A 14,715-nucleotide genomic window follows, 5' to 3' on the forward strand; every position below is an offset into this window, starting at 1 on the left:
GATACTTATCAGAGCCTAAGAGGCTTTAACAAATCTGATGTGACCCCTTCTGACCCAGTCTGGTGAAATCAGGCCCAAGGCATTTTGAGCCTCTTCCTGCCTCTGAAAATACAGGCTGCCTCCCACGCGTTCCCACTCATTCCCACTTGGGGCCTTCCAAGTTGCTCTGCTCCCTGATTTCTGCATGATTTGGTCTTTGTTGTTATTCAAGCTTCAACTCAACTCACTGCCACAGAGGCCCCCCTGCCCCGGCTGCTCAGTCTAAATTGGTCTCTCGCCCTCCATTAGTCTACCTTTAATCCTGTTTAACATTTGTTCTAGAACTATTGCTATTTTAATTATTTCACCATCCATTTCCAGACGGTAATTACCAGGGAGGCAGGATTCTTGGTCTTGTTTTTATTGTTAAACAAAATTTATAGGAGCCCATTGTTTTCAACTGAATTCCTATACTAGACCCAGCAGACCAGAACAAAGTGCAGTCACTTGTACTGGGTGCCACATACCCAAACTGAATAAAGAAAACCCCAGGAGGCTCACAGCAACCAGGCAGAAGGGGTCTGAGAAGAACAACATCAGGCTGCTTTCCTTACTGTACATTCACTACAGTGTTTCTGTGATCTCAAAAAGTATGGAGATTCTCCCCGCCAATAAGCAAGTAATCAATTCTGTGGCAGATCCAGAGGTTGAGCATCCACTTGGCCCCCAAGTCTGACCCCAGCTCCCACACTTTGGAAGCCAATCACAAACCCCAGGTTGTTCTACTTGTGCTTCTGACTAACTATAAATTGGTGTTTCTATCACTTCCCCGAGTTCCATTAGTTTGCTCAAGTGGCCCACAGAACTCGGGGAAACGCTTAGGTTTACCAGTTTATCATAAAGAATATGACAAAGGATGCAGATGAAGAGATGCGCAGGGCAAGATATGGGGGAAAGGACATGGGGTTTCCAAGCCCAAGCCAGGTGTGCCACCCTCCAGGAACCTCCAGGTTTATGTGGAAGCTTCCTGAGCCTGGTCCCTTTGGGTTTTTATGGAGGCTTCATTACAGAAGCATGATTGACTAGATTATGGTAATTGACTTAACTTTTACCACCTCTTTCCTGCCTGAGTCTTTCTGGGTCTTTCTGGTGACCAGCCCCCATTCCTGTGTTGGCCACCAGTCTTTGGAGATTCCAGGAATTTTAGGAGTTGTCTGCCAGGAAATGGGATGAAGACCAAATACACTTTTCACAGTCCCACAGACCCACTCTACCTTGGCTGGCTGGCATGGTCAGGAAATGCCCACGATTGTAGCCCTAGTGAGAGAGTGACCACAAAACAACCCATCCCCTTTTTGTTCCCTGTTTCTGTTTTCTTCAGCCCTTTTCTGCCTCAGAAATCAAACTTCTCATCAGGACATTCATTCTATTTTGTAAAATGAGATGTTGTCTGATTCTGGAACCACAAACAAAAGCCAATTCGATCTTTAAATTGTAATTTTGGTGGTTTCAGCCTACAACAACAATAACAAGAGCAAATAATAACCATACATCAATAAATGAGCTGTTTGCCCCACTTAACAGTTCACTTTCCGAAAGGAATGACCTCCTGGAGTGTGGTCAGTAGAAGTCCCAGGACGAGTAGCCACGGGAGCCACCTGCTCTTCTTTCTGTTACCACTTGACTCCTTTAGCAAATGTGCCTTGTCAGGTTGTGTGCTAAGCACCGGACCATCCCAGGTATAGAAAACACAGAGCTCGACTTCAGAACTCAGACTGGTGGGTGGCAAACTGAGAACTTAGACCGTGACAGTTGCTGTCTGATAAATGCAACAGAGAAGGGAAAGCACAGGATGATATTGGAGCTCAGGAGGAGCGCCTACCTGAGAAAGATGAGATCAAGGAAGGCTTCTGGGTGAAGTGCTGCCTCCATTAAGTCTTGAATATAAGTCAGTGCTTATCAGGGGAAGCAGGTTTGTCTGTGTGAGGACACAGAGTCGTAAGTGGTGGAGTCAGAATGGAAGCCATTGTTTCTTGTGTTATTTCCCAATTTCCTCACTGATAATGGTGCCCTTAAAACATGGAGCCTGAGGACCCAACAAGAGCATTCGTGTCAAATTGCTCAGCACTTGTCAGCTTTTTTCCTCACTGTAACCAAAAGACCTGACCATGACAACTTAGAGGAGGAAAAGCTTATTTGGGGCTCAGAGTTTCAGAGATCTCTGTCCATAGGCAGCCAACTCCATTACTGTGGGCCTGTGGTGAGGTGGAACATCATGGTGGAAGAGTGTGGTGGAGGACAGCCGGTCAGCACAGGACAGCCAGGAAGCAGAAGCGAACTCCACTCACCGGGGACAAAACATAAACCCCAAAGGCAGACGCCATGTGACCCACCTCCTCCAGCCACACCCTACCTGCCTAAGGTTATCACCTAGTTAATCCATATCAGTGGATTAATCCACTTATCAGGTAAAGGCTCTCATCACTCCATCATTTCACCTCTGAAACTTGCTTTCATTCTCTCACACATGGGCTTTTAAACCATAACAGCACTGAAGCCAACTTAGTACTCAGAAAATATCAGGCCCTATCACTAGCATTACTAATTTTCCTTTTGGAATGTTGATAGAGAAAGACTGCCTTTAAAACCTGAGACCTTTTCCTTCCAGTGAAAACTGTTCCTGATGACCATGGGTCCCCTCTTCCCTCCTTCTTTAGGATTGCTGTATTAGTTTATCCACTTAGAACATGCTCTGAATGTCCAACTTCAGTTGTTTTTTATTTGCTATTATTAAAAGGTAAAAATATAGAATTGATAATTACATGGAAAGATTAATGGTTTAAAATCTTCCTTGAGAAAGTAATACATGCGCTTGTTTAAAAAATTCTACAGGCTGGATTTGTGGCTCAGTGGGAGAGCGCTTGCTTAGCATGTGTGAAGCACTGGGTTCAATAATCATTACCACATAAAAGTAAATGAATAAAATAAAGGTACCAAAAAATACAACGACATTTAAAAAAAATTCTAACACACAAATGAGTATAACATGAGATGTAAAAGCTGCCTCCTTATGCATCCATATATATATTATTATAGTTGAGCATAATCATGACCATTATTTTTTTCCCAGAAAATGTGTTCAAATACACATATTATATAAATATGTGTATAAAATAAAATCTTTGGAATCCTCCCTTATAATGATACTGTATTCTCTATATTTTTTAAAACTCAAAACAGTCTCTTCTGAATGGCTATGTAGTATTCCATTTTATAGAGCCACTGTTGTTTATTTAATCATTTCTTGACGGGCATTTAAGCTTCCTCTAGCTTGTTACTATTACGAATAATAGAATCATGCTATCTCTGTACAGTATATACTTAGCTCCTTGCACAGGTGTTTCTATGGGGAAATTCCTAGTAGGGGAGTTGCTGAATTAAAGCAAATGTGCTTTTTAAATTTTAATAGCTATTGTCAAATTGTTTTCCAAAGAGGTTATACCAATTTACATTTCATTAACAGTACATGAGAGTTCCTGTTTCCCGTACTCTTGAGTACAATCAAATTTTATTTCTGCAAATATACTAAATGAAAAATAGTATATTGTTTTAGCTTACACTTTTTAAATTATCTAAAAACCTGAAACTTTTTTTTCTATATTTATTGGCTTTTTGCTTTTCTTTTCCTCCTGCAAACTATCTACCTTTTACCTAATTTTCCATAGAATTGTTCACTTTTCTGTTGTTGATCTTTAGATCTTTTTGTGTGTCCAAAAACAACCCCAATTTATTCTCTTTCCTGTTATATAAATCACAAACATTTTTTCAATCTTGTGGTTTATTTCTTTTTTTATTATTGTTGGTTGTTCAAAACATTACATAGTTCTTGATATATCATATTTCACACTTTGAATCAAGTGGGTTATGAACTCCCATTTTTACCCCATATACAGATTGAAGAATCACATCAGTTACACTTCCATTGATTTACATATTGACATACTAGTGTCTGTTGTATTCTGCTGCCTTTCCTATCCTCTACTATCCCCCCTGGTTTATTTCTTGATGTTGTTTATAATATTGTCTTGCAAAAGTTTTAACTTTTAGGTGAGTAAATTGGTCATTCTTGTCTCATATATCTCCTGACCCTCTCCATTTTTTTTTATGGAAAAAAAATTACCAATGGTTTTTCTAGGATTGTTTTGGTGTCTAGGATTGTTTCACATTTAAGTTATTGGTCTACCTAGAATTTATTTGGGTATAAGAAGTAAAGCATTTCAACACTTCTCTACTCGCCTGACTTGCTTGTCACAACAGCATTTTTGAATTATTCACATTCTCCAAGTGACTTAAAATACCACTTTATTTATTTTTTAAATTCTCAAATGTATTTGGGTCTATTACTGGGCTCTCAGTTCTCCACTAATAACTTTAAATTTCCTATAATTTTTCTGTAATGTTAAATCTGTATTTCTTGTTATTTCTCTATCTTTAAAATGTATATTTTGGGGAGGGGGGTGGTACCAGAGATTGAACCCAGGGGCACTTAACTACTAAAAAGAGCCACATCCCCAGCCCTTTTTATTCTTTATTTGAGGCAGGGTCTCATTAAGTTGCTTAGGGCCTTGCTAAATTGCTGAAGCTGGCTTTGAACTTGCCATCCTCCTGCCTCAGCCTTCTGAGCCACAAGATTACAGATGTGCGCCACTGCCACTGCACTTAGCTAAAATATCTTAATATTGAGTAAAACTAGTTCTGTCTTGTTTCTCTGTTTATAGTTGTGTTGGCTATTCTCACACCTCTCTTATTGCATATGAGCTTTATATCATTTTGTCAAAGTGCCCCCCCAAATCCTACAAACTGTCTAGTATTTGGATGAGAATTGCAATTGCTTCTGGGGAAAGTAATATTATCTTACTTTCTCCTGTTCTTTTTATGTTCCTGTATCAATCAGGATAGGATGGACAATTCTTCAAGAATAATGAAGTCCCCAGATCTTACAGTTTAACTCAACACAATTTTGTGCCAATTCTAATGTGGTGGGGGGCTGCCCTGGGCAGGCTATTTTGATCTTATAGCTCTGCACGATCAACAGAGGCTTCTGGGAAGAGTGGAAGAGATAGTGACTGTTTAACAGTTACCTATGAGCTCCCTGGAATTTCCAGCACCCTTGTAGTCAGGTGGGCCATAAGTAAGACTCTTCTGACCAAATGATCTGGAGCAGCAGTGATATACCACTTTCAGGATCAAAGCTTAGAAGAGTGTTTAAATCTTCCCTTGTCATTGGGTGGCTGAGGTCATGAGTTGGGATGACAGAGTTGAAAATAGATATTTCCTCAATAGCTGAACCCCTTCGTCATAGGTCAGCTGCCCTGGAGACCCACTTGGATCGCATCAGAGCAGCTGTGATTATGAAAACATCTTTATTGTGTTCAGGCTGCTGAGTATCCAGTTAAGTCATTACTGTAATGTTAAAAAAATTACAAAAACAAACAAACAAACAAACAAAAAACTTTCCTGGGAAGCTGCAGAGAAAAAAATTAAAATATTGACTTAACAGTCAGATGATGGCAACATGGAAACTGAGCTGGGATAAAAACAGAAAACAAAAGGTTTGATTGAGATGACCTCAAAGGCAGACCCTGTGTGAAGTAGTAGGTAGCAATGAGCAGTGAAATGTAGGCAAGTGTTCTTTAAAATACTTTAGGGTCTTCTGAAACAACTTCCAAAGTAGACAAGAAGTCAAAGGGTGGTAGTTAATTTGTAGAAAATAAACAGAAGCAAGGGAGCTAGTTGGAAATCACATCAAGGGAAAAGGATTAATGGGACTAACTCTTGACAGGGTCCCTTGATATTGATGTAAAGCTAGGAATTATGGCAGTAAGTGTCTCCGATAGTCTGGGAAAGAAGATTCCTTTAATAGCACGGGCGCACTGAGGTAACTTCTGACCAGCTATTGACCCCAGTGCCTACATGACCACAGAATTGATTTTTAGATGAAGCCCCGCCCCCCCAAATAGAACGGCCACCAAGATAGTTGCAGAGAGGACCAACTAAGATCAAAAACTCCACTTCCATGGGGCTGGGGTTGTAGCTCAGTTGTAGAGTGCTTGCCTCACATGCATGAGGGTTCAATCCTCAGTACCACATAAAAATAAATAAATGAAAAAAAGTAAAGACATTGTGTCCATCTACAACCAGCAAAACAAACAAACAAAAAAACTCCACTTCCTGAAGTGAAGGAGGAGTTGAACACCTAATTGGCAAAGAGTACAGAAAATGGTCACCAGTTCTCCTGGTAGACATCAAACAGTAATAAACATGGAGATAGCATTGTCTCCTTTGTCATTGTCTGCTGGAGACAGCTCTCTCTCTCTCTCTCTCTCTCTCTCTCTCTCTCTCTCTAGAGAGTGCTTTCTGCTTAAGCTTCACTTTGCTTTTACTTTATTTCACCTCTAATACAGTTCTCTTGCATGGCTTTTGGTGTCTGATTTTAAATTTCTTTTCATCAGAACACAAGAACAGAGGTCAGAGTTTCGGCTCCCTGCTTTCCCATGACACCTGTACCTATTGAACTAGTGTTTCAGGGGAAGATGTCAGAAATCAAAACCTGAGTGCTGACCTATGGGGTCGCTACTGGCTGTATCTGGCAAAAGTTTGGGGAATGGAGAGAAGAAGAAAAAAAAGAAGAAGAGGAGGACAAAAGAAGAAAGAGAGTGAAAGGCAAGTGATTCACCAGAGACAGAGATTCAACCAAGGGATTTTATTGGGGGACTGCCCAAGGGGGAAGAAAAGGAGAGGCAGAGAGCAGAGAGAGGAGAGGAGGGCAGACAGAGTGAGCTTGCAAGCTTCGGCTTAAGAAAGGTGGCGTAGGCCACATAGCGGGTGCTGATTGGTAAGGTGACTCAGGACCCTGTGTTCCTGGGGATTTGTCAGAAAACTTTGGAATCTGGAGCCCTTTGGAGAGGAGGGGGAGGGGTAAGGGATTACCGTGATGTTCTCAGGAGACAGAAACTTAACTTCAGCGGGGAGTCTCCCACACACCCAACAGAGGGGAAGAAGAAAAAGAAGTTGTTTCTGTGACAAGCAAACAAAGGGACAAAGCACATTGAGAAATACAATCATCCCTCAAGGAGAAACATGGTTGGTTGCTCATAGAAATATCTGGAAGCAGACAGAGGGGCCTAATGGTTTCAAGAGTTGTGTAGCACTGAGAAGAACCAAGAGCCCAATTGAAAAATCCCCAGGCTGGTACCAGCTCTAATTCAGGGCAGGACACAGGCTGGGAAAGCTGTGTGGCTCAGTACTCAGGTGTGACCAAGGAAGGCAACGGAGAGGAAGGACTCTCCAGAGAGCAGAGCCCAAAAGCTCTGAGAAGTGCCCCATGCCTCTGAGGAGAGTCCCAGAACTCAGGCCATGCCCCAGGCCCAGCCTCCATTGGAGTGGCTTGAGCCAGTGTGGGGCAGATGTCTGAAATTTGATGGATCAGATTCTCTGAGAAACTCAAGATGGAGGCTGAGATGTTGCCTTGTTTGGAGTCACCAGAACTAAGGACATCGTGGGGAGGGTCATCCTCACCCAACAAGTGTGCCAAGAATTCTCTAGAGAAAGCTGGTCTTCTCTGTAGAGAACAGGAAAAAATGCATCTTGTGGAGAACAAGAGAGGAAAAATTATATTTAAAGGGACAAGATGAAAAGAGAGAAGTGTGCTTCTTCTGCCTGTGTCCTGCAAGCTTTCTAGTCTCTCGGGCTCCCCTTGGTCGAATCTCCTTGAGCACCAGCTGCTTTCCTGTGGGCATCAGGAGACTCCCAAGCGTCATGGCAGTTTATCTCTTTTTATTGTAGTCTATCTCCTTTTATTATTTAAGTATGATTGAATGGGTTTCTGTTTGTTTAAATCAAAAGAACCTGGACTGAGAAAGTTCTCATACCTTATCACTGCAAAACCTCTCCAGGAAGGGCTGGCCCCTTCCTTCCTGCTGCACTGGCTGTGGTTACAGCATAGCAGTGAGATTTCTCCTCAGCATGCTCTGGGTTTAAAATGATTACTGGGCAAGAGGAGTAACTGGAGCATTGGTTTATGCTTCCATCCCCACCTAGACTGGCCAGGTTTAAGAATAGCATCTTTAGTAACATTGAGAACAACCATAATTGATAAAGTAAAACATGGATAATTCCAATTATCCTTAATTTCTAAATTGGGCTAAAAAAGAAGAAACTCTCTTCTTTATCTTTCTTATCAATTCATTTCTGCTTTCTGGGAAGATTATTTTCTATCATCTCCTTTCTTCTAACACCTGTAACATCTCCCACCCTTTCTTACTATCAACTGAAGAACATCCCTCTGATTCCACTGAGACCGGAGATAGCCAGACATAACTGTCTCATCCTTCGCCAAATCTGCAAAACTAATTGCACCATGCCCGTGTCCTCTGCCCTGCATCCTGCTCCTATCAGTGCTGTCCAACAGGGTCTTCTGTGGTGATAGCAATGTCCATCTCTCTACAACAAAGGCATAAGCCACATGTGGCTAGTGGCTGCTGTGCAGGACAGCCAAAATATAGAGCACTCAGTTTTGCTATAAAAGGAAATGGGCGTCATAGAGGGATAGGGGCCAAAGCAACAGTGCTTTTTAAAGTCCAATAACCTTCTAGCTTATCTTCCCTCAATCTTATGCCTGGATGGGAGGGTCAAGTTTCCAGCTGTGAAAGATGGCAGGGCCAGGTTGGTGAACTGGTTTTCCAATAATTTTCAGGTCCATCAGGCCCATCTTCACCCCTTACTCCCAGGTGACCCTATATCACAAATCCTGAGCCTTTTGATGACTCTGTGGTGCCATCCAGATCACTTCTAGTCCTTCCCAAGAGCCTCACTGATCTTCTCCATCAGGTATGTTGCCTTATTGCTCTCTAGCTTCTATATGTGCATCTTAGGGGGAGGGGCATGTGTGCTGTCATTAAAGATACTTTTTTGGTCTCAGGTTTAGAGAGGTTTTAGAGGAAGCAGAAGTAAAAGCATGTGTGGAGATCAGCCATCTGTAACCAGACGCTTCCTCATTTCTATTTGAATGAGATTCTAAGCAAATTTTCATCCTCTACCAAATCTACGTTTGCCACAGTAACACGAGGCAATCCCATTGCCTGTTCTGTGGTCTATTCTCAGTTCTTATCTCATTTGACCACTTTGTCAGGATTCACATGGTTGATCAATGGCTTTTGGAACCCCTCACCATCCTCACTATTCTCTACATTTGGCATTCTTTCCCTCTCCTATGTTTTGAATGCACTTTAAAAAATTAAGTTATAATTTAAATAGAGTGAAATACATAAATCTTAAGTGCACTATTCAATTAGTTCGGTAACTGCATATACCATTAACTCACACCCCAAGCAGGATGGAGAACATTGACATTCTTATTTTCTTCTACTGGGGATCCTCCTCTTCCTTTCCCTGACTGTTAAATGTTGGAGTTCCCAAGGGGCTCAGTCCTTGGGCCTCCCATGATTCTATCTATGTTGTTTCTCAATATTTAATCCCTTGGCTTTCTGTACCATTTAGACTTGTGCTGTCCAGTACAGTAACCACTAGCTCCATGTAGCTATCACATTTGAATTGAGTTTTGCTATGAATGGAAACTACAGACTGGAGTTCAAAGACTGCATGTATTAAAGCATCATATATTTACAATAGGGACAATTTTAATTTTTGTTTGATAATTTCATCTTGTCCTTTAGTGCCATAAAGACACCACATATATTTATAACAAATTTTTATGTATCAGTTACACTTTTTTAGAAAAGGATATAAAATAGCTAATTGATATTTTTACGTTGACTGCATGATAAAATACGATTTTGGATGTTTTGGGTTAAATAAAAATATTACTAAAATTAACTTTTTCTATTTTTTCCACTTTAAAAAAATATGGCTATTAGAAAATACATGTAACTTGCGTTTCTACTGGATGCCTTTAACATTGACAACTCCCAAATTTATATACTCAGCCTCAAACTCTCCTAAACCCCAGATTTCACATGCAAATGCCTGCCTGACATATCCACTTTGCTGTATCATAGGCATTTCAAACTTAATAGCTCCCAAATGGAATTTCAGAACTTTCCTTACCCTATCTATTCCTCTCCAATTTCTCCTGTCTCAGTAAAAAAGTACCACTCTTTTTATTCAATTGCTCAGACCCAGAACTTTGGAATTATTCTTGACTGCTCCTGTCTCTCACTGTCCACATCCATTCTATCACAAATGCATACAGGACTAGGCAGCTTCTTACCTTTAACCCCATCTGGCACAGGCCATGGATCCCACATGCCAGTCACCGGCTCCTGTATGTCCTGGCTTGCCCACTTCCCTCAACCAGTCACTTCTCTGAACTGCAGCCAAATGGATTCTGTTACAAACATTTGACAGATTAAGTTTCTGCCTTACTCAAGACCCTCAAGACCTTTTGATCACACCATAAATCGAGAGTCCTTACCATGCTGTGCAAGGTCCTCCCTGATCTGTCCCTGGCCACTGCTCTGAACCCCTTCTCACCTTTTCCCCATGCTCACTGCACATCACCTGTACCACACCTTGCAGTCTCTCTCACGTGTTTCCATCTCAGGGGCTCTACCCTGGTTGCTTCCTCTGCCTAGAATGTGAAATCCATGGTTTTCCACAAGGTTCGCTCTTCAGATCATTCAAATGTCACCTTTTCAGAGAGACCTTAGAAACTTTATCTAAGGCATCACTTTCGTTACCTATACCTCTATTGATTTATTTTTAGTTCTTCTTGACTTTCACTACCTGGCCTTGTTGTGTATTTATTTGCTTATTCTCTGCGTCCTCCACACAAATGTAGGCTTCGTGAGAGTAGGACTCAGATATTTTTGTTCATTCCAGTGTCCCCACCACCTGGAACATTGTCTGCCACATGGTTGGTGCTCAAAAGTTACTTTTCAAAGGACTAAGTAAGTGTATATGGGTGAATGAATTGAAGAATTGAGTGAATTGGAAGCTGAGCCAGTTTTCACATTAACATTGGCGGGAAAAGTAAGTTCTATGAAGCCAGGAAAATGACTCAGACGCTGGCAGGAATCCAGCTTCCATGGGTCAGCACCATCCTGGAGAGCTGAGGGTGAGGTTCTGGCCATCTTCCCCTTGGCTCCTTCCCTTAGAAGAGCACAACGCAACTTGTTTCTTTACTCTTTTAAATTACTTCTATTGTTAGGAGTGACATTGTAATTACCACCACCCCCTTTTTTTTCTTGTCATAGATCATTGACACCATGTCAGAAAATCACCTGCCCAGCCATTGTCTGTGCTGCTGCCATTCTTACTAGGGTGTGGCAGATGGTGTTCAACTCTCCTGCTCTTCAGTTGCCAGAATTAGGTGTCATGGTAATATCCAGTCGGTTCCTCCCAATAAACCAAAGATGGGTTTCAATGAGGACGTCAGAATGAGAACCAGCAGTTCTGAAGTACAATTCAACCCCATTGTAATCGTCTTAATAATTGATAAATTCCCACAGATCTGACTTATCAAATCTTCTTTGTTAAAAATAATAAAGTCTTCTTTGTCTATGCAATTCTACACAGTGGTGAATTTGGGTTATTCTCTACAGCTGCTACCTTTTAAGAATTGAGAAAAATTACATTGTTATAGGCAGCTTCTATTTCTTTTGTAAATATAATTTTGTAATATGTTTTTGTTGTTTGAAATATTAGAAAATACAGTTAAATAAAACGAAGAAAATTTAAAAACATCTGTGATTCTAGTATACAGTTAACATTAGTTTGTATCACTTCCAGAATCTTTCTTCTGAAAACACATTTCAATGCATGTATAACATTGATAAATAGATAAACTGCACATTCTTGCGTTGAGAAGATCCTCTTGCAAATATATGGGTTATATGCAAAAGCTAATGCTGCTGGATGAACACCTTTTATCAGCATGTTTCTTGTCCATTAATATCACAGCCACTATTTGCAAAACTTCTGCTCCCTGAATATTGATATATCCATTCTTGAAGGGGAAAAAAAAGTGTGTGCCAAACTGCTAGTAAATAGCACCATTCTGCATAAAGTAGTGGCCAAAGCCAAAACCCCAAGGCAACATATATCGCTGGTAAAATATGTGAAATTAATAACACTTATGAAATCTGAAAAGGCCTAGTAAATTTTATGACTAATGACAAGGACATTTAAATTAAAAAAATTAAATGAAAACCAGTGTTTCTCAGTATCTGAAAGAATTATTATTGTAGATATATTACTCAGTTCCTCTATCCATAATTTGAAAACCATTGTGAACTTTTCAAAGTGGTCATTTGAAATAAATAAATCAGTGTATAAAAATCAGAGTAAATTACAAGAGTCCAATGATTACAACTAAAACATTGCCTTTTAATTTATTTTTAAACAAATTAGCAACCAGAACAAATATTAAACAAATTTATAGCATTAATAAGCCATTTTAATTTAATTTTCCCTTCTCCACTTCCATTTCCTTCTCCTTTTCTTGCTTTTTTTTACTTTGCTAAAGAAGTGCTGAACTAGAACCAAAGCAAAAGATTCAAATATTGTCTAGACTGGATCTAACTGAACTCAGAGCCCTTTTATTTTGAGATTCTTCTTCAAAGATCAATGAGACTGAAGAGGAATCTCCCACATATAGACAGATGGAGTATTTCTGGGTCTACCCTGAAAGTGACTGTCAATCAAACTTAATTAGCACAATCTGGCAACAGGCTAGCATGCTAAGAGTGATCACCTTGCTTTCTCCTTGAAGATAAAGGACCAGTTGGCGTTCCCAACCCCATCTCTTCTCCAGAACTTTAATAAAGGGCGGTCAAAATCACCATTTAGCAACTTTGCAGTCACCTAGTCTGTAGTCATTCTTCTGATTTCTCAGAAAATAATAAAACTTCTCTCACCCTCATCATTATACCAAATACATGTATGAAGATGTGAATTTATGTCAACATACCTTATATATAATCAGAGATGTGATAAATTGTGGTGTATTAAGAATTTTAATGCAAAAATAAATTAATTAATAAATAAGGTTAAAAAATAAAACTTCACTCATTTATTCACTTATTCGAAAGACATTTATTGAGAACCTTCTTCATATCAGGTGCTGCAAAGGCTTTAGAGATATAGGATGTGGGTATTTAATTTTATGTGTCAACTTGACTGGGCCAGGGCTGCTCAAATATTTGGCTAAACATTATTTCTGGATGTATCTGTACAGGTGTTTCCAGATGAGATTAGGATCAGTAGATTTTGTAAAACAAATTGCCCTTTTCCATGTGGATGGGTGTCATCCAATCTGTTGAAGGTTGGAGTAGTTCAGAAGGTGAAGGATGGAAGAATCAGTCTCCCTTTTCTGACTGACTGCTGAGATGGAACATCTCATCTTCTCCTGTCCCCAGACAGACACTTAGGCCATCAGCTAGATGATCCTCCATGTTTCGCAGACTTGGTTCTCAGGCCTTTAGACTCAGACTGAACAACACTATTGGCTGTCCTGGGTCTCCAGCTTGCAGATGGCAGATCGTGGGATGTCTCTGCCTCCATAATTGCATGAGAAAATTTCTCAAATTAGCTCTCTCTCTCTCTCTCTCTCTCTCTCTCTCTCTCTCTCTCTCTCTCTCTCTCTCTCTCTCTCCATATATATATATATATATATTTCCATCTCCTATGGGTCTTGTTTCTCTGAGAACTTGACTAAAACATGCAGTGAATGACATAGACATGCTTTTTGACCCTGGTTGATTTCATTGTCCAGGAGGAAAACAAACATTAAATATTTAATCCCAGCTAGATTAGATACTGGGAAGAACAGATTGTTTTAATGAAAAACTGAATGAAGAACTATCTCTGTCTCCAGGTTCAAGGTAAAGCTTCCCTGAGGATGTTGCCATTCTGCAGATCCTGAAGGTGAAGGACAAATTGGTGCTCCCTACCCCACCCCTCTCCAGAACTTTGAAGAAGGGGAGACAAAATACACAAAGGCTTCAAGGCAGGCAGATACCAAACTTCTGGAAGGCCTTGTAGCCAAAGGAGAGAGGAGCTCTTGGGTTTGTGGTACTGCTGAGTGTTTAAACACAGCTATAACCAGGGGTGGTGGACATTTGGGAAGACAACTATCGAAGAATGGTGTTAAATTCATGGAATACCAAATTAGCCACTCTTTCTCCAATAGTTCTTCATCTCCTTTCTTTGCTCACCCTTTGAAGGTTGATGCTCCCCCATAACTCTATCCTTGGTCTTGGCTCTCCTTCATTCATATATGTATATGCCATGTTCCGCAGACAGGTCTGATATGGATCTACTCCAGGGCCCTTGCACTTCTATGTCCCTCTACAGAGACATAGAAGGGCACCTGGTGCACTTTTCTTTCTCACTTAGGTTTCTACTTAAACGTGAACTTTTCAGAGAGATCTTCTGGCCATTTATTACCCACTGTTCCTTTATTATCTTTTATATTGCTTAAGAGCTCTAATATGACCTGGTCATTGCATTACATTTCTTGGTTTATTATCTCTTCCCCTTATAATGAGAATTCCATGATGTCAAAACCTTTGTCACTGCTGCACAAATATTCAGCCATTCATATAATGTTAGTGGCACAAAGTAGATCATATTCCCTTATTGGGTAGGTGAATGGATTTTTGAATGAATGAATGAAGTGAGTGAATGAATGAATGATGAAGTGGATTTAGCTCTTGA

Source organism: Ictidomys tridecemlineatus, chromosome 6, assembly GCF_052094955.1.
Source record: "Ictidomys tridecemlineatus isolate mIctTri1 chromosome 6, mIctTri1.hap1, whole genome shotgun sequence".
In the NCBI taxonomy this organism is placed as follows: domain Eukaryota; kingdom Metazoa; phylum Chordata; class Mammalia; order Rodentia; family Sciuridae; genus Ictidomys; species Ictidomys tridecemlineatus.